The sequence below is a fragment of the Tamandua tetradactyla genome, chromosome 13, assembly GCF_023851605.1.
Source record: "Tamandua tetradactyla isolate mTamTet1 chromosome 13, mTamTet1.pri, whole genome shotgun sequence".
NCBI lineage: Eukaryota > Metazoa > Chordata > Mammalia > Pilosa > Myrmecophagidae > Tamandua > Tamandua tetradactyla.
Genome location: NC_135339.1, coordinates 669,104 through 693,569, shown reverse-complemented (window position 1 = coordinate 693,569; position 24,466 = coordinate 669,104). Strand labels below are relative to the sequence as shown.

At 37.3% G+C, this 24,466-nt stretch overlaps 1 long non-coding RNA gene across 3 annotated transcripts in view; it reads left to right on the top strand.

Moving 5' to 3' along the window:
• The window catches only part of LOC143653475 (uncharacterized), a 57,009-nt gene that overhangs the window by 6,516 nt on the left and 26,027 nt on the right, over positions 1–24,466 (top strand). For all 3 annotated transcript variants that reach the window (XR_013161308.1, XR_013161307.1, XR_013161306.1), the window contains exon 2: positions 22,839–22,903. This is a non-coding gene — a long non-coding RNA (uncharacterized LOC143653475). The remainder of the gene's footprint in view (positions 1–22,838; positions 22,904–24,466) is intronic.

The following is a 24,466-nucleotide window of genomic DNA, read 5'->3' as shown; positions in this document are numbered from 1 at the left end:
GAAATGCTAATGATCAATAAAAGGGAGGGGTAAGGGGTATGGTATGTATGAATTTTTTTCTGTTTTCTTTTTATTTCTTTTTCTGAATAGATGCAAATGTTCCAAGAAATGATCATGATGATGAATATGCAACTATGTGATGATATTGTGAATTACTGATTATATATGTAGAACGGAATAATCAAAAGTTTATAGAATGTTTGCATTTGTTTGGTGTTTTTTGGTATTTAAAAAAAATTTTAAGTTCATAAAAAATGAAAAAAAGCGATAATGTAGAGGTATACTAATTTACACAGAGAGAAGTTCATGGAATGTTTTGAAATTAAAATTTCAGATTACATAACTATTTGAGACTAGATTGCATTTTTGTAAAAATTTCCCTATTTATACCAAGGAAAGTATAAAATTGAAGAAAAACAAGCAAATGACTAATCATGTGAAGATATCATCTTCATCATAAACATAATTTGAAATATGTGAGAACTTTACTGCAAAGGTACAGTAGTCAAAACTACATGTGGGCCATCAACATGACAATGTAAGACATCCCCTGGAAAAGTCTCCTCTCAGATACAACTAATAAAAGAACAAATCCCACTGGCTTAGAACTCTGGAAGATAATAGAAATGAAAGACTCCACAAATGCTGACTCAAACCAAAAATAAAACAGACACACTGAAAAAGACAGGAAATCTATGTCCCAGACCTGCCAGTGCTGAACCCTCCCTTTCATTCATTACCATGCGAAGAGTCACACAGAGGCAGGGCAACCTGGGGACCTTCTGCTGCAACTGCTTCATAGAGTCACAGCAGCAAGTTAGCACCCCACACATATCCATGCAGAGGGACCCAAATTTTTGGAGATCCAAGGTGTAACTGAAGCTATTGAGTAGTGTGGCATACAAAAGTGCCCCAGGAAAAAGAGAGGGCTAAATACAACTATTGGCAAGAGGGGAACACACTCTACCAATACTCTGCTCGGTTACTGAAATTTAAAAATGGATCTTTTTGGATTGACCCAATCTGGGTCCATGGGGCTGGGTACCCTAATGGGGAAGTAACTACAAGCAGAAAAGCCTCATTGAAAAAAGGGTGTGGGGGGAACTAACCTGTGGTAAAGTAGGATGGCCCACCAGACTTGGAAAGTGTAATAAAAAGGTGACACCAAGTGAGGAAGAGATATTAAACGAATCATAGAGCTGATGAGAAAATTCTGTGCACACACACACACACACACACACACACACACACACACACACACAATCATAGCGAAAATACCAGGATTCCCAGAGAAGAAACAGAGAAAAGGAAGATTTCCCCTGGAAGGGCAATGTTAAAAATAGTACTCCATATCTAAGGAAAAAAATCAGTGACAGAAGACCTGAGAAAACCTGAACAGATAAATATAGGTGTGCTGGTTTGAAAAGATGTATGTTCCCTAGAAAAGCCATCTTTTAATCTAAATCCCATTTCATAAAGGCAGAATAATCCCTATTCAATGCAGTATGTTTGAAACTGTAATCAGATCATCTCCCTGGAGATGTGATTTAATCAAGTGTGGTTGTTAAGCTGGAATAGGTGACGACATGTCTCCACCCATTTGGGCAGATCCTGACAAGTTTCTGGAGTCCTATAACAGAGGAAACATTTTGGAGAATGAGAGACATTCAGAGAGCAGAGCAGAACAACATAGCCATGAGAAGCAGAGTCCACCAGCCAGTAACCTATGGAAATGAAGAAGGAAAATGCCTCCTGGGGAGCTTCATGAAACAGGAAACCAGAAGAAGCTAGCAGATGATGCTGTGTTCACCATGTGCCCTTCCAGATGAGAGAGAAACTCTGACTGTGTTTGCCATGTGCCTTCTCACTTGAGAGAGAAACCCTGAACTTCACTGGCCTTCTTGAACTGAAGTCTCTTTCCCTGGATGCCTTAGATTGGACATTTCTATAGACTTGTTTTAATTGGGACATTTTCTCAGTCTTGGAACTGTAAGCTTGCGTCTGATTAAATTCCCCTTTTTAAAACTGACAGCTAACAAACTAGAACAATGGGCTAATTTCAAGGTCCAAAAAGAATTGGACTAAGTATCAAAGAGGACTCTGAACACATAGCCAATCTATACTAAAACTCTAGGCAACAGGGAGAAATTGATCTTCAGATTTAGGACATCAAAATAACAAGTGCCTAGCTATCAGAAAAATATTGCAAGCCATACTAGGAAGCAAGAAGATTTGGTTCAGTCAAGTGACCAAAATAAAACTGAAGAGGAGATACAGACTTTGAACAACGAATCAAAGAAGTTCAAAAAAATCACTGAAATTAATTCAAGGAGATGAAAGAAAATATGGATAGAAATAAAAATGTGGATATAGAGCTAAAGTTCTCAATATGTGAACATAAAGAAGAATTTCAAAATTGTAAAACAAGCACAACAGAAATTATGGGGATGAAAGGCACAATAAAAGAGATTAAATATACACTAGAGGCATATACCAGCACATTTGAAGAGGAAGCAGAAAAAAATAGCAATCTAGAAAAAGGGAAAATTGAATTTATACTGTTAGAAGTACAGATAGAAAAAAGGGAAAATTGATAATTTTTGAATGATTTGAATGACAGCATGAAGCATAAGAACACACGCATAATGGGAATCCTAGCAAGAAAAGAGAAGGGAGGGGGACAGAATAAATATCTGGGGAAATAAAGGCCAAAATCTACCATCTTTTATAAGAGACATAAATCCACATGTACAAGAAATTGAATGTAATCCACACAGAATAAACCCTTATACCTGTATTAGTCAAGGTTCTCTGGAGAAACAGAACCATAAGAGGTATCTGTAAATATGAGGTTTTATAAAAGTATCTCATGCAATTGTGGGGATGCATGAGACCATAGGGCAGGCTACTACTTGGTGACTCCAAAGAAGGTAGTCAATTAACTAACTGTCCAGAAGAGGCTGGTTGGCTGAAGAAGTGAAAGTATTCTCTTCTCCCTTAAAAGTCTTCAATTAATTGGATTAAATAGAACTGACTGGATTCTCTGTGTGGAAGACAGGGAGTCCTTAGTTGATCTTAGTTGTAATCAGTCACAGATGCAATCAACTGACTAGACTTTTGGTTTATTAACCAGCCACAAAATGTCCTTGCACTAAGGCCAGTGCTTGCTTGACCAGACAACTGGCCACCATCACCTGGCCAAGTTGACATATGAATCTAATCATTACAAGACCTATTTTGAGAACAAATGCCTATTTTGAAAGTCAAATGGCAAATATAAAGAGAGAATTCTGAAAGCAGCTGGAGAATCTGATTTGTCATATATTAGGGATCCTCTATAAAAAAGTGCTGATCTCTCACCAAAAACCATGGAGGAAAAACAAAGAGGTATATATTTATGGTACTGAAAGAGGAAAACTGCCAGCCCCAAATTCTTTCTCCAGAAAATCTGTCATTCAAAACTGAAAATGATTTTAAAGCATTCACAGATAAACAGAAACTGAGAGAGTTCATCATTCAAAGACCTGAGCAACAAGAACTACTAATAGGGAGTCCTTTGTTTGAAAAGGAAAAGATACGAGAGAGTGGCTTGGAGCAGTGTGAAGAAGGGAAGATTTTCAGTAAAGCTACCTAAATGGGTAAATACAAAACTCATTAGTACTGTAATCTCAATATAGAAATAACTTTAATTACTGTAACAATTAGAATATAACTGAGTAAGAAATAGTCATATGTCCTGATAATGGACACATGAAACATAAAGAGGTAATGTGGGACAAAAAAAAAAACATAAAGAAGAGAAGTGGAGGGATATGGGAGCAAAGAACATGTCTGCTATTGATGGTAAGTGCATATCTTTTCAAATTAGTATGTTATAGATGCAGGTTGTATAACACAAACCCTAAGATAAACACAAATAAGGTATTTTAAAAATATATAGAAATGGAAGTGAGAAAGAGATTGAAGAGATATATAACAAAATATCAACTATGCAGAAAAAGAGGATGCAAAAAAAGAAAACAGATTAAAAAGATATGAGACAAATAAACACCAAAGGACAACCTTTACAGTAATAACACTAAATGTGAAGGACCGAATCTCTCTGTCAAAAGGCAGATGAATAGAATGGCTAAAAAAGCATGATGTAATGATATACTCCTTATAATAGACTCACCTTAGACTTAAAGAACAAATAGGATAACAGTGAAAGGAAGGAAAAAGATAATCCATGAAAACAGTAACCAGTAAGAGATTGGAGTAACTTTACTAGATCAAAAAAAAAAAAAAACCCAAAGAAACCCAGACTTTAAATCAAAGGTTATAGGAGACAAAGAATGACTTGATATATTGATAAATGTGTGAATCCACCAAGAAGAAATAACAATCATAAACATTCATGCACCTAACCACAGTGCCCCCAAATTCTTGAGGCAACACTGGCAAAACTAAAGGAAGAAATAGTACTACAATAATAAAGGGAAATTTCAATACACCATGCTAATCAATAGAACATCAAGATAGAAGATCAATAAGAAAACAGAGAATTGAATAATAGGACAAATCTAACATATATATACATAAAATTGCACCCCCAAAAGGCAGGATATATATTCTACTCAAGGACACATGGATTATTCTCCAGAATCCAAATATTGGGTCATAATACAGGTCTTAATAAATTAAAAATGATCAAAATTACACATAGAAACTCCTATGAACAGAAAGGAATGAAACTGGAAATCAGTTACAAGCAGAGAAAACTCTTAATCAATGGTTCAAAGTAGAAATCACAAGGGAAATCATTAAATGTCTTGGGGTCAAGGAAAACAAGACAACATAATAAAACATATGAAATACAGCAAATGCTTAGAGGCAAATTTATTCATTAATGCTTATATTGAAAAAACAGAAGAAAGAGCTAAAACAAAGACTAAAAGCACACCCAGAAGAATTAGAAAAAGAACAGCAAAACAAACTCAAAGCAAGTAGAAAGAAACATTAGCAGAAGAAACCATAAGTAAATGAAACAAAGAACAAAACACAATGGAAAGCATAAACAAAACCATGATGTAAGTTGTTTGAAAAGATCAATATAGTTCACAACCTTTAGCTAGATCGACAAAGAAAAAAGAGATTAAGATGCAAATAAATAAAATCATAAATGAGCATGCATTAATACTGACCCCACAGAAATATAAAGAATCATTAGAAAATACTATGAACAGAATGCCAACAAATTACACAATGTAGATAAAATGGAAAAAATTCTGGAGACACTCAAACAACATATACTGACTCTAGAAGAAATTCTTTTATGAATTAGATACAAAAATCCTCCAATAAAATACTAGCAAATTGAATCCAACAGCATATTGAAAGAAGTAAAAACCATGATCAAGTGGGTTTTACCCCACATAGGGAAGAGTGGTTCAACACAAGAAAATTAATGAATGTAATACATCACTGTGGTAGTTAGATTCAGTTGTCAACTTCACCTTTGCCAGGCGAAGGCACCTAGTCTTGTTGCTGTGGACACGAGCCAATGGTATGTGAACCTCATCTGTTCCTGATTTACATCTGCAGTTGGCTAGGTGGCGTGCCTGCTGCAATGAATGACATTTGACTTAATTGGCTGGTGCTTAAATGAGAGAGTGCCACGTAGCACAGCCCAAGCAGCTCGGCATACCTCATCTCAGCACTCATGGCTCAGCCCAGGCATTTGGAGATGGGGAAAGAAATCACCTCGGGGAAAGTTGTTGGAATCCAGAGGTCTGGAGAGAAGGCCAACAGAGATCATCCTGTGCCTTCCCACGTAAGAAAGAACCTCAGTTGAAAGTTAGCTGCCTTTTCTCTGAAGAACCAACGAAATAAATCCCCTTTTATTAAAAGCCAATCTGTCTCTGGTCTGTTGCATTCCGGCAGCTAGCAAACTAGAACAATTGCATTAACAAATTGAAAGGGAAAAACAATGTGATCATTTTAATTGATTCAGAGAAGGAATTTTGACAAAGTCCAGCATACTTTCTTGATAAAAACGCATAGAAAAATAGAAATAGAAGGAAATTTGCTCGAAACGATAAAGGCAATATATGAAAAACCCACACCTAACATCATTCTCAAAGGGGAAAGACTGAAAGCTTTCCCTGTGAGATCTGAACTAAGACAAGGATGCCCACTCTCACCAATGTAATTCAGCATTGTGCTGGAATTTCTAGTAAAGAGAAGTTAAGCAAGAAAAAGAAGTAAATTGCATTCAAATTAGAAAGGAAGAAGTAAAATGATCACTACTTTCAGATGACATGATCCTATACATAGGAAGTCATAAAAAAAGTACAACAAAACTACTAGAGCTAATAAAGGAATACCATAACTGTTAAAATTTATTTTAACATTTTCCCCCTATTATTTATTTATTTTTAATTCCTGTGTTTTACTCATCTGTCCCAACCATAGATAAAAGGAGCATCAGACAGAAGGTTTTCACAATCACACAGTCACATAAAGCAGCTAATTTTGAGTGAGAACCTGAATAAGAGGAGGCTCTGTGACAGGTCCAGACTGCTGTACAAGATGCTTGGCCACTTGGACCATATGATCCAGGAGACCCAATGGTGTTGGAAGTGTCAGCGGCAAATAGAAGTGCTGCCTGGAGTCTTTGGCAGGCCTGAATAGGAGAATCAATATGCAGACCCTTAAGATTTTGGGTCAAAGCCTTACCGTCTGCTGCAGATAACTATTATTCTTTTGAGAAACAGCTTTTGGCCTGCTACTGGGCCTTAGTAGAGCCTGAATGTTTAACCATGGGCCACTAAGTTACCATGAGACCTGAGATGCCTAACATTAGCTGGGTGCTGTCTGCTCACCAAGCCATAAAGTTGGGTATGTGTAGCAGCATTCCATAATAAAATGGAAATGGTATATATAAGATAGAGCCAGAGCAGGTCCTGAAGGCATAAGTAAGGTACATGAGGAAATGGCCCAAATGTCCATGGCCTGTACTCCTGCCACATTACCTTCTCTTTCTCAGACCAGAAGTATGGCTTCTTGGAGAGTTCCTTACAGGGAGTTGGCTGAGGAAGAGAATATTTAGGTCTCATTTATAGATGGTTCTGCATGATATGCAGGAACTGCCCAAAAGTGGACAACTTTCCAAGATCTAGTGGTGAGGGGAAATCCTCTCAGTGGGGGGAAGTTCAAGCAGTACACCTCGTTATTCATTTTGTTTGGAAGGAGAACTGGCCAGAGGTGCATTTGTATACTGACTCATGAGCTGTTGGTTTGAATGGATGGTCGGGGACTTGGAAAGATCATAATTGGAAGATTGGTGACAAAGAGGTCTGGGGAAGAGGTATGTAGATAGACCTTTCTGAGTGGGCTATAAACATGAAGATATTTGTGTCCCATGGGAATGCACACCAGAAGGTGACTTCAGCAGAGTGAGGCTTTAATAATCGAGTGAGGCTTTAATAATCAAGTGGATAAGATGACCGATCTGTGGATACCAGTCAGCCTCTTTCCCTAGCATTTCCTATCATTGCCCAATGGGCCCATGAACAAAGTAGTCATGGTGGTAGGGATGGAGGTTATGCATGGACTCAGCAAGATGGATTTCCACTCACCAAGGCTGATCTGGCTATAGCCACTACTGAGTGCTCACTCTGCCAGCAGCAGAGACCCACACTCAACCCCTGATATGGCACTATTTCTCGAGGTGATCAGCTGGCTACACAGTGGAAGGTTGATTACATTGGAACACTTCCACCATGGTAGGGGTAGCAGTTAGTTATAACTGGAATAGACACAGACTGTGGATATGAGTGTTGCTTCCTATTGAAACGGAGCTGGAAGAATATTAAGGAATGATGAGAAAAAAGAAAGGAAGAAAGAAAGAAAGACACAGATGGGCTCAGGGGGTCTGAAGCTTGAGTTTACTTCAGAGAGACTTCAGACAATTTTATTCTTAACCAGATCCTAGTTATATACCACAGGATGTCAATAGATATGCAGGCATTTCCTGAGGGAGCAAAGTTTTTATCTTACAGTATTCTTCATACTTAACATAACCATTTGGGGTAAACATTCTCTTCCTCCCAGACTGCTCTACATAACAATCTCCACAGTTTACTGTCGCCATCTTTAGGCCAGCTGCTTGCAACAAATTCTGTAGGTCTTGCTTTAAACCTTTGGCTCCTACATTTCCCCCTTTTTATTTTATAAGCTGAGGAAAACAAGAATCACCTTTTTAGGGTGACTATAAGCAGAGGTGACCGTGCCTGTCTTAAGTTGCCCTTAGGCTCTGAAGGGTCTTACCCGTCATTGGCTGCCAGTCAAGCTCTCTGACTTTGATTCAGGAGGGAGCCAAGAGTTTTTGCAAGAATCACATTTTTAGGATGGTTATAAGCAGAGGTGACCAGCGCCTGCCTTAGGTTGCCCTTAGGCTCTGAAGGAAGGGTCTTACCCGTCATTGGCTGCCAGTCAAGCTCTCTGACTTTGATTCTTTGTTGTTAAACACAGCTGAGGAGGAAGCGAAGTATAAACAGCTCCAAACCTAAGATTTTTTAGCTTTAAAGTTCTTAAAATATATTTCTTTTTAAAATATGAATAGGAGCTAAACTCATGGCCAGTTTCCAAACCACTGCCTGTCGAGAATTTAAGCCACAAAAGAAGATGGGGCTACCATTCCCACTCTCCGTCACAAGACTTTACCTGTAGCATTGGTATAAATCTCATAGAATAATCATTCAGACTAAAAAAAGGAAACCTAACAGAATACCTTGAGTCAGAACTACAATCCCGAACTGCATACCCCCTTGGGGACCAACCTGCCACAGGAACCATCAATGAGCACTGACCCCCGTTTGGTATGGCACCTTTCTCACTGAATACTTTCTGACTCAGGTGTACATGAATCCCTATATAAAGGCAGCCCATCAAGAACAAGCCCAGAAACCAATCTTTCTTTATCCTGCTCTGCCAAAAGCATGGCAAAGAAGCAATTTTAAAAATCTATCATAATAAAGCAGTTCTTAGAAATTACAACTGGTGTGGGCAAGCCAGGCTGCAATGACTCAATAGGCTGAACCACAGTATCAACTTTTATCAAATCAGTCAACATTGTCCATTTTCCTGACCTTCCTCCGGCAATAAATATTGGAGAATTCCAAGAACCGCGAGACTCCTCTAAACGTCCTGCCCCAAACTGTTCCCAAATTAACCGAGTCAGAGCCTCAAAACTCTCTACAGATAAGGGCCTCTGCTCAACCCACAAAGGCCCGCCTGTAGTATTTGTAGTGGGTGTCCCTGGAGCATCTCCTCACTTTATGCTTTAAGAGTTCCCTTATTAGATCCTTGTTTGGGCACCAGTTGCCGAGTCCAGCTCAAGCAACTGTCCAAACAGGGTAAGAAGGAGTAGTGGGAGATTGAGAAGAAACACAACTTAGAGTTTAAGACAAAGCATGAGCCAGGTAGTTCATTGCCTGACTGAACACAATAACCAAATAGAAACAGGAATATTTTCCCCGTTTTGTTATGTTCACTGCAAAGCCTTCATAACCAATTTCCATTACTTAAGATTTAAAACATTATGGCCTTAAGGCTGAAACCAACAACAATGTTTTTGAATGAGATCAAATAAGCTTACTAATTCAGATGTTTTAACAGGCACCCCAGTAGCTTTAACACACACACATACTCCTCCAGCCACCTATTAAGATTACCCGTTACCCTGATGATCCAAGGAAAATGCTTACTTTACCAATATGACTCGAGTCCTCTTCTATCAGCTGAACACACGTGCCTCTAATGAGACTTTTCCTTGGTTCCTTAATATTGATTTGGAGTCTTCTTCTTCGAGCCCCACGTTGGGCGCCAAATGTTGCTTCCTATTGAAATGGAGCTCGAAGGATATTAAGGAATGATGAGAAAAAAAGAAAGGAAGAAAGAAAGAAAGACACAGACGGGCTCAGGGGGTCTGAAGCTTGAGTTTACTTCAGAGAGACTTCAGACAATTTTATTCTTAACCAGATCCTAGTTATATACCACAGGATGTCAATAGATATGCATGCATTTCCTGAGGGAGCAAAGTTTTTATCTTACAGTGTTCTTCATACTTAACATAACCATTTGGGGTAAACATTCTCTTCCTCCCAGACTGCTCTACATAACAATCTCCACAGTTTACTGCCGCCATCCTGAGGCCAGCTGCTTGCAACAAATTCTGTAGGTCTTGCTTTAAACCTTTGGCTCCTACATATGGGTCTGCTTTCCCTGCATACAATGCTTCTGCCAAAACTAGCATATGTAGACTTATGGAATTCCTGTTCCATCATCACAGCATTGCTTCTGATCAATGAACCCACTTCACAGCAAATGAATTGTGGGAATGGACACATGCTTATGGAATTTTCTGATCTTACCATGTTCCCCCTCATTCAGTGGAAGCTGGGTTGATAGAGTGGTAGAGTAGCCTTTTGAAACCTCAGTTACAGTGCCAACTAGGTGACCTTGCAGGGTGGGGACAATATTCTCCAGTAGGCTGTGTATATTCTGAATCAGCATCCACTGTATGGTGGTGTTTCTCCCCTAGCCAGGATTCATGGGTTCAGGAACCAAGGAATGGAAATGGGAGTGGCACCACTCACTATTGCCCCTAGTGATCCACTAGGAAAATGTTTGCTTCCTGTCCCTGCAACCTTGAGCTCTGCTGATCTGCAGGTTTTACTTCCAAAGGGGGAGTGCTTCCACCAGGAAGTAGACAACAATGATTCCATTGAATTGGAATCTAAGACTGCTACCTGATCATGCTGGGCTACTCTTGCCCCTGGATCAGCAGTGGCTGAGGTGACTGACCCTGACAATCAGTGGGAAATAGGACTGTAACTACACAATGGAGGTAAAGAAGAGTTTTCCTGGAATATATGTGATCCCCTAGGGCATCTTTTAGTACTCCCATGCCGTGATTAAAATCAATGGAAAACAGCAACAACCCAAATCCAGAGTGTGGCCACCTTATACTACTTGATGGTCTGTCCTCCAGTAGTTGACCTGGGTCTTAAGGAAACACTGACTTCCTGCCCCACTCAGCTGTCCTAAGCCACTTGTCTGCATTCACCCACTCCAGCACCCTTCTGGGAGTCTTGGAGGCCACTGGATTCAAGGGAATCAACACCATGGGTTGGAGTTCTTCTGTCTTCACCTCCTGGTCACTCAACTGATGTCCTCCAGTGACAGCTCCACCTCTAGTCACAGAGAACTAGACTTCTAGGATAACATTCAGAAATGTGGGGTGGTCTCTCTATAGAAACTGAATAATTGCTTAGCATAAAAGAAGCTGCTAGCTTCCGGAGAAGATGGCGGCTTAGTAAGACGCACGGGTCTTAGTTCCTCCTCCAGAAAGGCAACTAAAGAAACAGAAACAATACAAAACAGCTCCCGGAGTCACGACAGAGACCAAAAAAGACAGCGTACCCCATTCTGGAACGGCTGAACGGGTAGGGAGAATCCACTGCTGTGAGATACCCGAGGGGTGCACGTTTTCCCGGCTGGGGTGGCTGGCGTCTGGGGTCCCCTCCACGCACGTGGCTCCCCGGTCTGACTGGGAACATTGGATAGCGGGGCCCTCCCGTCACGCTTGGCGTCTCGGGCCAGCTGGGCAATTTGGACCGGCACTCCCCCAAGCCACGGCCAGCGACCCCGCCTCCACGCGCGGTTTCCCGGGCCGACTGCCCCGCAGACAAACGACTGCCACGAGCGCCACCTACTGGGCAGGAAAAGAAAAACAGAGCCCAGAGATTCCACAGAAAAACCTTTCAACCAGCTGGGTCCCACACCCAGGGAGATCTGATCAAATGCCCAGACACCAGCAGAAAATAATGGATGACGCTCGGAAATTGAAGATATGGCCCAATCAAAGGAACAAACCAATAGTTCAAATGAGATACAGGAGCTGAGATAACTAATGCTGAATATACGAACAGAAATGGAAAAACTCTTCAAAAACCAAATCAATAAATTGAGGGAGGATATGAAGAAGATATGGGCTGAACAAAAAGAAGAAATAGAAAATCTGAAAAAACAAATCACAGAACTTGTGGGAGTGAAGGACAAAGAAGAAAAAATGGAAAAAACAATGGATACCTACAATGGTAGATCTAAAGAGACAGAAGCTACAATTAGTGAACTGGAGGATGGAACAACTGAATTCCAAAAAGAAACAGAAACTATAGGGAAAAGAATGGAAAAACTTGAGCAGGGAATCAGGGAACTGAATGACAATATGAAGTGCACAAATATACGTGTTGTGGGTGTCCCAGAAGGAGAAGAGAAGGGAAAAGGAGGAGAAAAACTAATGGAAGAATATCACTGAAAATTTCCCAACTCTTATGAAAGACCTAAATATACAGATCCAAGAAGTGCAGCGCACCCCAAAGAGAATAGACCAAATAGGCGTTCTCCAAGACATTTACTAGTTAGAATGTCAGAGGTCAAAGAGAAAGAGAGGATCTTGAAAGCAGCAAGAGAAAAACAATCTGTCACATACAAGGGAAACCCAATAAGACTATGTGTAGATTTCTCAGCAGAAACCATGGAAGCTAGAAGACAGTGGGATGATATATTAAAATACTAAAAGGAAAAACTGCCAACCAAGACTCCTATATCCAGCAAAATTGTCCTTCAAAAATGAAGGAGAAATTAAAACATTTATAGACAAAAAGTCACTGAGAGAATTTGTGACCAAGAGACCAGCTCTGCAAGAAATACTAAAGGGAGCACTAGAGTCAGATACGAAAAGACAGAAGAGAGAGGTATGGAGTAAAGTGTAGAAAGAAGGAAAATCAGATATGATATATATAATACAAAAGCCAAAATGGTAGAGGAAAATATTATCCAAACAGTAATAACACTAAAAGTTAATGGACTGAATTTCCCAATCAAAAGACATAGAATGGCAGAATGGATTATGACCCAGCAATACCACTGCTAGGTATCTACTCAAAGAACTTAAGGGCAAAGACACAGACGGACATTTGCACACCAGTGTTTATAGCAGCATTATCTACAACTTCAAAGAGATGGAAACAGCCAAAGTGCCCATCAACAGACGAGTGGCTAAACAAACTGTGGCGTATACCTACGATGGAATATTATGCAGCTTTAAGACAGACTAAACTTATGAAGCATGTAATAACATAGATGGACCTAGAGAACATTATGCTGAGTGAGTCTAGCCAAAAACTAAAGGACAAATACTGTATGGTCCCACTGATGTGAACCGACATTCGAGAATCAGCTTGGACTATATCATTGGTAACAGAGACCAGCAGGAGTTAGAAACAGGGTAAGATAATGGGTAATTGGAGCTGAAGGGATACAGACTGTGCAACAGGACTAGATACAAAAACTCAAAAATGTACAGCACAATAATACCTAATTGTAAAGTAATCATGTTAAAACACTGAATGAAGCTGCATCTGAGCTATAGGTTTTGGTTTTGTTTTGTTTTGTTTTGTTTTGATTTTACTATTATTACTTTTATTTTTTTCTCTATATTAACATTCTATATCTTTTTCGGTTATGTTGCTAGTTCTTCTAAACCAATGCAAATGTAGTAAGAAATGATGATCATGCATCTATGTGATGATGTTAAGAATTAATGATTGCATGTGTAGAATGGTATGATCTCTAAATGTTGGGTTAATTTCTTTTTTTCCGTTAATTAAAAAAAAAAAAGAGAGAGAAGGGATAATTGGAGATGAAGGGATACAGACTGTTCAACGGGTCTGGATATAAAAACTCAGAAATGGACAGCACAATACTACCCAATTGTAATGCAATTATGTTAAAACACTGAATGAAGCTGCATGTGAGGTATAGGTTTTTTGTTTTTGTTTTTTTTGGTTTTTTTTCTTTCTATTATTGCTTTAATTCTTATTCCGTTGTCTTTTTATTTCTTTTTCTAAATCGATGCAAATGTACTAAGAAATGATGAATATGCAACTATGTGATGTTATTAAGAATTACTGATTGTACATGTAGATTGGAATGATTTCTAATTGTTTTGTTAATTCTTTTTTTAATTAATAAAAAAAAAAATAAAAAATAAAAAAAAAAGAAGCTGCTAGCACTTAAGAACTTTATATATAAAAAATACACAGATTACTTTTGAGACATGTTGACATGTTCATAGGTGTTTTTAACGTTTATTTGTTTATGCATTCATAGGTTAATATTTTTCTATTAATCCATTATATAGCTATAATTTCAACATATATACCATTGAACAGTGAGAGTTTTAAAGAAAAAACAATACTCATTTGCCAGTGAATATTCCCAGAATTCCCAAGACATGAATATAAGTGAAGTATATATTAGTTGAAATATTGAAAAAAAAAAAACAATAGGAACATACATCTTTGCCTGAGGAAGATTATACTTAAAGAGAACTGTATATGGTTTGATGTTATGTCTAAAATAAAAAAGGGTGAAAATTTAGTTGACGAGTTCAAATGAGATGTTTTATCACAGTGCAAGTGTCCTACAGTATGAGATTTCTGAGGAATAAGAAATCCTTCTTTCTCCTTAAACTCTTATCAGATATGTGTTTTACAAATATTTTCTCCCTGGGATAGGTTGTCTTTTCATTCTTGTAACAATGTCCTTTGATGCACAAGAATTTTTTATCTTGAGATCTCATTGACGTATTTTTCTCTGACTATTTGTGCTTTTGGGGCAAAGTCCAAGAAAACATTGTTAAATTCAATGTCATGAAGTTGATTCTGAACTTTTTTTCTGGGAAAATTTTATATATTCATTTTATTTCCTTGCTCTTATAGTAAGGAAATGGTTCAAAGACCAATTTGTAGATATCTGATTCTTTTAGTTACTGACAGTGATACATGCAACAACGACTATTATCAAAGATGTCCATACACACACGTATACAAATACACACATATGAATATATATACATATTTTTCATTCATACAATGTTTTCTTTTATCACATTAAAGGCATAAATAGTTTTCTATTCCACTCTACTTCTTTTGTCTTTTCATCGCTCCCTTCTTCCCTTCAGCATGTATGTTTTGTTCTCCATCTTTCATTCTATGATCTCCTCATATAGCAAGTGTTTCTGCTTGCCTATTCATATTTATAGTAGGTGTAAACAGATGACAAGAAGCTCTGTGCAGGTAAGGCTGGTCTCTTTTAGAGACTTTGTGTGGTTAACTGGGACAGTTTTCCCTCTGCATTATATAGGCACATTTTATCTTTTAGCAGGGTTTAGAGACTGTCATTCTATTGTCAAATCCCCCTTAAATTTCCTGTCTTCTTTAAGCTTAATACTCAGTTACTCCCCAAGCAATCCACAAGTATTGAAAAGGAAATGTGATTTTCATAGCCATATTTGAGGACAAGAGTCAGTATAGACCATTCTGATCCATGGTAGATTTTGGTCACTTGAATAGCAGGGAGACTGTGTCCATGGGGGTGTATCAACCTTATGCAGGAAATGAGCTCCCACCCACTGGAAACTCATATATTTCTAAATAATGGGTTGGCAGAAGAGGAACTATTAAGAGTAATGAAATATTTTAATTAAGTGAAATGAAAATACAACACATCAAAATTTATGGACAAAACTGAAGCAGGCTTAGTGAGTCTACCATAGATTTAAAGGTGTGTTTCAGTTTGCTAAATCTGCCAAAATGCAATATAACAGAAATAGGTTCAATTTTAACAATGGGGATTTATTAAGTTACAAGTTACAATGCCATGGACATTGAAATGTGTAAATTAAGTCATCAACCAGAGGATACCTTCACTGAAGAGTGGCTAATGGCATACAGGGGCTGCCACATGGGAAGGCACATGGTGACCTCTGCCTATCCTTCTCTCCAAAATGTCCCTGGCTTCTGTGGATCCTTGTTTATTTCACAATGGACTTTTGTGTCTAAGCTGGTTGTCTCCATGAGTTTTCTTAAAGGATTCCAGTAAAGGATTAAGACATACAATGAATAGGGAGATCATGTCTCCATGGAAACAAACAAGAGGTCCCACCCACAACAGATCTGCCCCCACAAGGATGGATTAAAAGAACATACACTCTTCTGGGTTAAATAATAGATTAAAAATAGCACAACGTGCATAGTAGGAATGATGAGAGATCTAAAATTGGTAAGCTAAATTTCACTTTATAAAACAGGGCATAGAACAGAACATTGAAACAAAAGATAAAAGGAGGGCAGAAATACTAAAGATTAGAGCAGTAGTAAAATAAATTGACAACACTAAATCAATGGAGAAAACTAATGAAATCAAAAGCTTATTCTTCCAAAACATCAGTATAATCGATAAACCTCCAACCAGGGTAAGAAAGGAATAAATAGATAAGATACAAATACCAATATCAAAATGATAAAAGGGACATAAATACTTACCCACAGACACCAAAAGGACAGTAAGAGAATTTAAAAATAACTCTAGTACTCTATTAAAGAAGTTAATTCATTGTTATTAAACACCCGCGACTGAACTCCTCAGCAGGAGTTTCACTAGCAATATCTATGAAAACTTTAAGGAACAGATGAAAGAAAATTCTTCCTAACATCTTTCAAAAAAAAACAGAAGAATGGAGAAAAGCATTATCCTAATATTAACACCAATCAAAGGCAATAGAAGAGAAAAAAACTACAGCCCAATATACCTCCTGAACATAGACACAAAAATATTCAACAAATTTTAACAAACCAATCCAGAATTATATTACAATCAAGTGGTTTTCATACAAAGAATGCAAAAAATCATTGATATGTTTATAGTGGTGCAATGGCAAATTAATGGAGAAATACAGTCTTTCTGAATCTGATAAGGACATTTTCAAAGAACCTGAAGTGAACATCATACTTAAAGATGAGAGACAGAATGCTTTTGACCAAAGATCAAACTGTTCTAGTTTGCAAGCTGCCAGAATGTGATATACCAGAAACAGAATGAGTTTTAAAAAGGGGAATTAATTAAATTGCAAGTTTACATATTCCAAAGCTGTGAAAATGTTTAAATTAAAGCAAGTGTATAGAAATGTCCAATCTGAGGCATCCAGGGAAAGAAAACTTGGTTCAAGAAGGCCGATGATGTTCAGGGCTTCTCTCTCAACTGGAAAGGCACATGTGATCATGGCAACATCTGCTAGCTTTCTTTCCAAGCTTCTTGTTTCATGAAGCTATCATAGTGATGTTTTCCTTCATCATCGTGAGAAGCTGAAAGCTCTACCTGTAGCACTGGGAATGAGACAAGTCAAAAACTATTATTCAACACTGTACTAAAAGTTCTAGTGAGAGCAATCATGCAGGAAAAAGAAATAAAAGGCATCCAAATTGGAGGGAGGAAGTAAAATTTTCATTATTTGCTAAGGACATAATACAATATTTGGAAAATCCTAAGAAATCTACAACAAAGTTACTTGAGCTAATAAAGAAATTCAGCAAGATGGTGAGATATAAAATTAATGTGCAAAAATCAGTAACATTTCTATACACAAGCAATGACCTCACCAAGGTGTCAGTTAAGGAAAAAATTCCATTTTAAATAGCAACTAATAGGATCAAGTATCTAGGAATGAACTTAACTAGGGAGGTAAAGAACTTGTACACAGAGAAGTACATAACATTGTTAAAAGAATCAAAGAAGATCTAAATAAGTGGAAAGACATTCCATGCTCATGGAGAGGAAGGTTAAATATAGTTAAGATGTCAGTTCTACCCAAAGTGATTTACACTTTCAATGCAGTACCAATTCTATCAACGCACTTTGAAGACTTGGAAAAGCTGGTTACCAAATTCATCTGAAAGGGAAAGTAACCCTGAACAGCAAAAAGCACCCTAAGAAAGAAGAATGAATTGAGAGGATTAACACTCTCCAATCTTAAAACTTATTATAAAAACACACTGGTCAAAACAGCATGGTACTGGCACAAAGATAAAAATATTGACCAACAGAACTGAATCAAGACTACAGAAATAGACCACCAAATCTATGGTTAACTGATCTTTGACAAGGCCCCCAAATCCAGTGAAAGGTGACAAAATGTCTTTTCAATAAATGGGCATGGGAGAACTGGGTACCAACACCCAGAAGAATGAAAAAGGACCGTTAATTTATACCCTATACAAAAATTAACTCAAAGTGGGTCAAACACCTAAACAGAAGAACCAGTACTATAAAGCTCCTAGAAGAAAAGGTAGGTAAACATCTTTGATAACTAGAAATAGGAGGTAGCTTCCTAAACTTTATATCCAAAGCACAAGCAACAAAAGAAAAAATAGATAAATGGGAATTCCTCAAAATCAAATGCTTTTCTGCCTCAAAAAGCATTGTCAAAAAGTTGAAGAGGCAACCAATTCAATGGGAGAAAATATTTGGAAATCACTTATTGGATAAAGGTTTGATATCCTGTATTCATAAAGAAATCATATAATTCAATGAGCATCCTAATTATAAAGTGGGCTAATGATGTGGATAGACATTTTACTGAAGAGAAAATATAAATGGCTAAAAAGCACATGAAGAGATGCTCATTCTCATTAGCTATAAGGGAAATGCAGATAAGACTACAGCTAGATACCACTTCACACCTATAAGAATGGCTGCTATTAAACAAACAGGAAACTATAAATGCTGGGGAGAATGTGGAGAAATTGTAACACTTATGCACTGCTGCTGGAAATGTATAATGGTATAGCCACTAAGGAAGACATCTGGCGGTTCCTCAAAAAACTAAATATCGAGTTGCCCTATGATCCAGCAATACCACTACTCAGTAAATACTCAGAAGAGCTGAAAGCAGTGACACAAACAGAGATTTGCACACTGATGTTCACAGCAGAACTATTCACAATTGTTAAAAGATGGAAACAATTCAAGTGCCCATCAACAGATGAGTGGATTAACAAAGTGTGTTATAGATATACAATGGAATATCATGTAGCAGTAAGAATGAATAACATCCTGAACCACATGACAAGATAGATGAGACTTGAGGACATAATGCTGAGTTATAAGCCATACACAAAAGGACAGAGATTGTATGCTTCCACTTTTATGACCATGGCAAAGGTAAAAACAGAGGCTTTTAATATAGAATGTAGGGGACGTAGAGATACACAGAAGCTTGATGTGGGTGTACAGTTTGCTAATAAGGTTGAACTTAATTGTAAGGGAATAGACAGAAGTGAAGGCAGTTCACTAGTGGGTCTATACATAATATTAACATACTGAAGGTGAATAGAGGATGTTTAGACTTATGTGACTCACCAATTAACACTACAAATATAAATAAGTTTTTGCATGAACTACTGCAAAGGATGAATCTTGTACAAAGAGTATATAATTTTGGAGCATAGGGGGAAAATACTATTGCATTCTCTGGGCTAGGTTTAAAAGAAAATATTAACAGTACCGCAGCAATGTCAGGGATACATAATGGGGGTAGGGACAAAAGATGGGGGAGGTTTGGATTTTCTGTTCTGTGAGGGTGTGTTTATCGGCTATCTTTCTCTTGAGAACAATGAAATAGTGTACAATTGAGAGTGTTGATGGATTGCTGACTTTGGACATTATACAGGAGTCCCAGTAGATAGAGGTGGCTGAAAGATGCAGTGCCTGAGAAGATTGATGAATGATGCTGAAAACAAATAATTGAACACAGTGCTGCTACAAAAAGGAATGAAATTGTGAGGCATGCAATGATGTGAATGAACCTGTGGGGAATTTGGTGAGGCAAAATAAGCCAGAAAGAAAAGAGCAAATATTGTTTGATCTCACTTAGAAAATAATTAAGAAAACTAGGGCCTAGATTGTAAGCTCTTATAGCATTCACATTTAGTCTGGGGTAATAATTGTTATCTTTGGATTTTGAGGGGCTGTTTTAAATACGTACAATTTGGTATTTGGAGATAAGAATGAAGCTGATTAGGTCTGGATTAAGGTAATTCAGAATAGAGAAGTAAGGAAGACATTTCATGTATTTTATTTTATTTTTTAAATTTTATTATTTCATTTTTTTGCATGGGCAGGCATACCAGGAATTTAATCCAGGTCTATGGCATGGCAGGTGAGAACACTGCCTGCTGAGCTACCATGGCCTACCATTCATTCATTCATTCATTTATTTTTTCATTGCATGTATTTTAGAACTTCACCTACTCTGTGAGACCAAAGAAAGTTGTGTTATGTCCAAACTCTAGGTTTTCCATCGCACATTATCTAACTCAACCTATCTAGACAAATTATTTAAGCAATCCAAACACAGGGAGCCCAGAATAAGAAAGAAAGCCTTCAATCTTGTATATGATTGGACATATCCCAGAGTATATGAAGTAGATAATCAAAAAGTGTTGGCAAAGTCCCTTGAGGGATGGGGGAAAATTATGGAGTTATTAAACTTTACCACCGGGGAAACCCTGGATACTGTGCTAAACATTAGGGACACCCAAATCAATAGGCCAAGCCCTTGATCTTGAGGCTTGCTCTGGCGAAGCATATGAATGTAGCAGTGAAGCTTAGCCTACCTAGGGTATGCCTAAGTGTCACCACTGGAGGGCCTCTTTTGTTGCACAGATGTGGCATTTCTCTTCCTAAGCCCAACTCTACAAGTGAAACCTTGCCCTCCTCACTACGTGGGACATGATTCCAGGGATGAAATTCTCCCTGGCAGTATGGGAGATGAGCCCCAGGGATGAGTGTGGCACCAGCACCATGGGATAATAATGCCATCCTGACCAAAAAGAGGAAAAGAAGTGTAAAAAAAAAAAAGGTATCAGTGGCTGAGAGATTTTAAATACTGCCACCTATCATAACTTGCCAACCCCCAACCAAAATGATTCCTCCAATCTTAAATGAATACCTAGGGCATTATATAAGATTCTATAAAGTTTCCATGCACCAGGGTAACTCTCCAAAACCTACAACCTCAAGATGGGCCCCTAGACCAGATAAATCTTGAAATGCAGAGGGGCCAGCCTTTTCAGAACATCAACTAGTTCTATCCATCAGAACATCAACTAGTTCTGTCCACCACCCCATATTATCAACAGACCCATTCTACAAAAGTTAGAATGGACATAGCCCAAATATCCCTAAAGAGTGGGATAGAAAGATCAGAAGTGATGGTGGAGTTATACAGAGAAAGTTGGATTTAACAAATGAGTAAAGTGCTGAATCATTATACTCATATTTCTTTTATCCTACAGTACCTTAGGGCAGTTATAAATAAGAACTTAAAACTGGAATTGTAATGCATACCAAACTCTGAAATCTGTTATCCTACTAATTATTGTGATGTACTCTGAAATTTATTGCTTTTATGTATATATGCTACTTACAGAGATGAAAGAGTATAACAGAGAAGGTAGGATTTAACAAATGAGTATGACTGATGAATCATTATATTGATATTTCTTTTGGTCTCCAGTGTCTTGGAGGTGCTAGAAGAAAAAAATGAAAAATCCTGGAACTGTAATATACACCAAACTTTAAAATCTATTCTACAATGACTTTTTAAAATATACATGGAAATTTATTGTTTTGTATCTATTTCACAATAAAAAAAGTTAAAAAATAAAGGATTATAATACTTAAAAAATTTTTTACCACAAATTATTCAGTAGGTAACATCTCCATAGGAACAATCTGAAAGTTGCCACCCATCAATATTGAATGACACACCTTTCCTGGGGTTCATAACAGATTTAAACCAGCACACCCATCCCTGCTATGTTTATACAAATTGTTCTGGAGGTTCTAGACCAAGTGGTTAAGAAGCACAGAGGGGGAAAAAAAGGCATCCATATTTGAAACAAAAATGTGTAACTATCTCTATTTAAAGATTATATGATTGCTGTTCCCATTTCATCTAAATTGCCTAGTTTGTTGGCATATAGTTTATTCATAGTATCCTTTTATGTTTTATTTCTTCAGGGTCTGTGGTAATGCACTCCTTCTCATTTCTAATTTTGTTTATTTGTATCCTCTCTCTTTTTTCTTTGTTAGTCTTACAAGTGGTCCATCAATTTTATTGATTTTTCTCACAGAACCAACTTGGTTTTATTGATTCTTTCTATTGTTCTTTTGTTCTCCCATTCATTTATCTCTGCTTTAATCTTTGTTATTTCTCTTCTCCTATTTGCTTTGGGGTTAATTTGCTGTTCTTTCTCAAGTTCCTCCAGGTGTGCTGTTAAGTCCTCAATTTTTGCTCTTTCTTGTTTTTTAATATAGGCATTTAGTGCAATAAATTTCCCTCTTAGCACAGCGTTTGCCACATCCCATAAGGTCTGATAAGTTGTATTCTCATTTTCATTCATCTCCAGAGAGCTAATGATTTCTCTAACAAATTCTTCTTTGACCCACTAGTTGTTTTAACATGTGTTATTTAATCTCCATATATTTGTGAATGTTCTCATTCTTTGGTGGTTATTGAGATGCAGCTTCATCCCACTGTGATCAGATAAAGTGCTTTGAATAATTTCAATGTTTTTAAATTTATAAAGACCTGTTTTGTGTCCCAGCATATGATCTATATATTTTCCTTTCCTTTGATTACTGGAAAGTTTTAAGTATCTTTCTATGTATCACTTCAACTGGATTCACTTCTAATTGATAAATTATTTCTCTCTTTCTCTCTCTCTCATTTATATTTATATATATAGATAAAGATATATATGCATATTTGGTAAAATTTATTTTTGTTCATGTTTTCCTAAAACATAATATTTGTTAGATATTACATAGGATATGATGTGACCATTTGAATATACTTGTAAAATTTATTTTAATTTTATTCACAGAATTTTTGAAGATGTCAAAATTACAATAAAAATGTAAGAAATAATACTCCATCTAATGAGATAATGTAAGTAAAATTGCTTTGTAAATTATAAAGCTAAATCATTGTATTTTATTAATATTTATCTTCTGATAATCCTCATAAAATTAGTAGGAGATTAATGAGTTTAAAGGTATTATGCTATAATAAAAAATAGAAGACTATAAAAAAATAGAGGACTATAGCTTAGAGGGATTAAATTACAGAGCCAAGATCTTAAAGAAGAATAATTAAACTAAAGAATCTAGTTCCCAAAAGAACATTCATTAACTAATATACTGTTGTGGAAAAAAGCATTTGCAGAGTAATGTCAAACCAAACCCTAAAAATGGCATAAGGACTACATGTTTAATATATACAATTTTCTAAGTATTAGAAGAAAATAATATTTTGAGCTTAGAAAACCAGTTGGGTAGCACTTGAGATTAATAATATGAATTTACTGATTTAATAAGATTTTAGCAGTTCCCTTTCTAAGATTTAATTCTCAGTTTTGGAAATCATACTAAGATGTATGATATTCTTTCCTGCTCTAATAATTATTTATCATAAACTGAACTGAATTTAGAATGTAAGTTCCATGATGAACAGGGACTCAATGTTTTTACCTCTCCCCAAATGACACATAGCAGGCACTCTATGAATAGTTTTAACCAATCAATGCATGCTAAATAAGCAACTGGATAGTGTTTCATTTAATAGAATGGTGTATTAGTTTGCAAGCTGCTGGAATGCAATATACCTGAAATGGAATGGCTTTTAAAAAGGAGAATCTATTAAGTTGCAAGTTTATAGTTCTAAGGCTGTGAAAATGTCCAAATTAAGGCAAGCCCCCCAAAATGTCCAAATTAAGGCATCCAGGAAAAGATGCCTTCATTCAAGAAGGCAGATGATGTTCAGGGTTTCTCTCTCAACTGGAAAGGCACATGGCAACATCTGCTAGCTTTCTCTCTAGGCTTCTTCAACAGCTTCCCCAGGGCTCTGTCCATTCTGTTGGCTCTGTTGAATCTGGTGGCTCTAAAGCTCTTCCCAAAATGGTTCCCTCTTAAAGGGCCCCAATAAGCAACCCCACCTTGAATGGGTGGAGACACGTCTCCATGGAAACCATCTAATCAAAAGTTACCACCCACAACTGGAAACAATTAGAAAGACCCCACCAAGCAATACTGAATGAGGATTAAAGGGCATGGCTTTTCTGGGGTACAACACAGATTCAAACTGGCCCAAATGGAAAGCCAGAAAACTGGGATATTAGTCACAATTCTGATAACTGTGACCTCAGAAAACTTATTTTACCACCAGTTCAATTCACTTACATTCAGCACAACAACAACACATGGCAAGAACTATGTCACTTCTGTCGGGGAAAGATGTGGCTGGGGCTGGGGTCAGAGAGGAATATTGGGGAGGTTTCCATAAAGATAAGCATTTTGAATAAAAATATGGCAGATATTTGGGTAACAGTAAGTTTAATCTTCACAAACCAGGAGAACCCAAGAAAGATTCTTGGAAATGCAATGTCTGATGTGAATGTAAAAGATCAACTAGGAGCTAGTTAAAGATAGAATGGAAAGTACAAAGACTTCAGGC